This window comes from Meleagris gallopavo, chromosome 3, assembly GCF_000146605.3.
Source record: "Meleagris gallopavo isolate NT-WF06-2002-E0010 breed Aviagen turkey brand Nicholas breeding stock chromosome 3, Turkey_5.1, whole genome shotgun sequence".
Taxonomy (NCBI): Eukaryota; Metazoa; Chordata; class Aves; order Galliformes; family Phasianidae; genus Meleagris; species Meleagris gallopavo.
In genome coordinates this window covers 47,760,407-47,763,427 of record NC_015013.2, presented here as the reverse complement: position 1 = coordinate 47,763,427, position 3,021 = coordinate 47,760,407, and the positions used below count along the sequence as shown (strand labels likewise).

At 43.6% G+C, this 3,021-nt stretch overlaps 1 long non-coding RNA gene across 1 annotated transcript in view; it reads left to right on the top strand.

Moving 5' to 3' along the window:
* Positions 1-1,981: 1,981 nt before the first annotated feature.
* The window catches only part of LOC104910287, a 9,070-nt gene continuing 8,030 nt past the window's right edge, over positions 1,982-3,021 (top strand). Inside the window, exon 1 of the long non-coding RNA XR_792932.2 lies at positions 1,982-2,348. This is a non-coding gene — a long non-coding RNA (uncharacterized LOC104910287). The remainder of the gene's footprint in view (positions 2,349-3,021) is intronic.

Sequence of the window (3,021 nt, the reverse complement as noted above, 5' to 3'; positions counted from 1 at the left end):
TGTCTTCATTGTCCTGTGTCTCTATTGGGGCCTGCTGTAGGAATGCACCCTGAGAACAAGTCCTGGTCAGCCTTAGAAGACAAATAGCTCTGTGTATCGGGGCAGAAGCCAAACGTATAAGGAGATGTATCTAGATCATCAGATATGCACTAGTCATAGGCCTATCTGAGGAATATTATAGGTATAACAGCTCTGGAAGACCTGGATCATTGTTCTTTCTCATTAGTATAGGTTAGAAAAAATTATTCTGTATCTTTCTTACCATTAAAGATGTTTGCATCATTCCAATGCCAAAGTGAAAACCAGAATTATTTTAAATCACAAAATGGATATTCAGGAGGCTTTGTTGGGATGATTCCAGGAAACTGGAATGCAATATTTAAACTGAAACTGCAGCTACTTGGAGCAAAAGGCTGAAATAGAAGATTTCAACCTCATCCTCCACACAAAGTACAGAAGGCTGAATGATTTGTTTCAGCATACCCAGAACCATCAGAACTGGAAATTTTCCATGAAGTGTTTAGAATTTTCAAAGGAAAAAATTGTTCCACCCAGGTGTTATTATATCCTGTGGTTACCAAGCATCCCTCTGTTGGTTAGTTGTTGGTAGTTTGCGTATTTCTTATTCTTCTTTCTTCCTTTGCGTCTGGGCCTCAGTCCACAGGTACTTATATTCAAGAAGCGCAGCCTGGAGACAGATCATTTAAAAGATTTTCCAATCTGTGAATAAACTGTCACTGTCTGAGAGAAGCCACAAGTCTTGCTGCTGTCTTTCAGCTCGGACTGATGGGAATTCCCAGTGGTCTATTATTATTCCAGATGTCCACTCAGCCCTGCCATCTTTTGCTCGTTTTTCAGCATGTATTTGAGCAGGGTTTCTTCAAACAAGGGAGTAATATCTGTATGATCACTGCACATCAGCAGCCTTTGCTGTTTACCATTTGCACTGTCACCTTATTTTGTCTTTAATCAATTGTGTAGAGAAAGAGGAACTGCTCTGTGAGAGTGTGGCAGCATGCCACAAGATGTCTATGATGAATCTTTAGTCAGATAGGTGGCAGGTTGATCTGAGAACCTGTCAAAAAGAGAGTATATTAGTCAGCTGATTTATTTCCGAGGAAAACTGGATCAGCTAGAAACTTTGGCAATCTACTTTCAGCAGTAATTAAGACTCAGCTTTTAAAGAAAGAAAGTGGAAAAATAAAACAATAATGCACCTGCTGAACAGTACTCCCTTGGGGTGGGAAAAGCCTCTGTCTACCTCTGTCCTTCCTGCTTCTTGTATGTTGCTAATAGTGTAATGGGATCCCACCAGTAGGGGCAGGCAACTTGTGCTGGAGACAGCAGTAGTGCGCTACTGGTTACTGGCAGCTTACAGATCCGAGGAATCATCTCACACTGTTTAGCTTTTTAAACGAAGGCAGATTTACAAATTCATTCAAGCAGCCTCTTGTTTTTGTCAGAGAAAGACACAAGAAGAATAGCTGAAAGTTGAAGCCATATTGAAAAAAAATCCAATGTGAGAACTCAGAACTATATTTTCACCAGGGGGGATGAAGAGCGTGCCAGCACAGTGCAGAAGCCTTGCTGCTAGGTGAGTACAGCCAAAAGCAAGTTGCCTGTGGCAGAGGGATGTACTGTGCGGAGCTGTGAGGTCAGCGTTAGGCAGGATGCCCTGGCAGAACCTTCCAACTTTTCACAAATCAATTAGGAAGGACTAAGACTACTAACACTGCAGTTTATATATTGCTGTCAGGAGCCACCTCTTACACACTTTTTCCTGATTTTCACCTTCCACCATCCTTGTCCATGCCATACCATGCAGCTCGTCAGCACCAAGGATGGCGGCAGGGGCAAGATTTCCTGCTGTGATCCCACAGACCTGCTCCTTTCCTCATACCCTCTGCATTGCCAGGCCAAGAAATATCTTCCCTGGCAAGACAGCCCATACTATGACTAAGGCAGAAGGCCACACATTTAGTCAGTTTGTGTACAGTTTGCAATTATTTGGCTGTTTTAATGAGAAGAAAGACCTTCAGCCCGTGATGTCAGAGATAAGGAAGTGTGGAAAGTAGCAGATGTGTGACCTTGCTGCTCTCCTGTTGCTTTCTCCTTTGTTCTGTGTGTTGCAGCTCTTCAAGGTTTTAAAGCCAACAAGGGGTGAGGGGAAAGCTAATGCAGGTTTTGTGGTAACTCCGGCTCCTGGCTTGTGAAGCAACCTGCTGGCCTTTAATACAAGCCACTAGTGCCAACTGAGAGCTAGCAGCTGCTCAGAAGCTGGGATCCTACAGGCTGCAGCAATTTCCAGAGTCTGGATTTTTGTTCACTTTGCTAAGCTAGGATAAAAGGTAAGTGTTTTCTTGGAAAGAAGATTTTCCAAAAGAAAAAGTTCAGTCTAAAGCCTTTTGGATACAAAACAGCATCTCCCAAAGGTGAACATGGTTGAACAAAATATTTTGATGCGAGCTTGTGCCCTTTTAGAGGAGAGCTGCAATACAAGGGCAGGAGTCAGAAAACTGGCACAACTATCTAAATCAAACCTTAATGGTCCCAGAGGCATGTAACTACAAAGGTTCCACTTCTCTGCCCAGATGCAACCAAGACCTTCTGGTTACACAGCTGGTTTGTTAAGGCATGATCAAGCTGACTTGTAAAACACCTAAACCCTATTGTTTTCTGTGTCAAGGTGTCCTTCCAGCCATCTTGCATTTCTCTTGCACATCTCAGACTACTTGCTTCTGGAGGTGGGTTGGGGCTGACTCATGTGCCTTCAAAGCTGGCTCACACATATTCATGCAAAACTGAAAAATGCAGTTCCAGTGCAAAAGGAGCTGCTGCTAGTCAAAACAGGGAGTCACTAAGCGGGATGCATGGCCTGTGCCCATCTCTCTGTCATTGTCCTAGTCACTGAGAGGCAATTTAGACTGTGGCATCAAGGCTGGCTAAAACAGACATTTGGGATGTACAAGCAAAATTTTGAAAGAAGGAGAGGAGAGGAGAGGAGAGGAGAGGAGAGGAGAG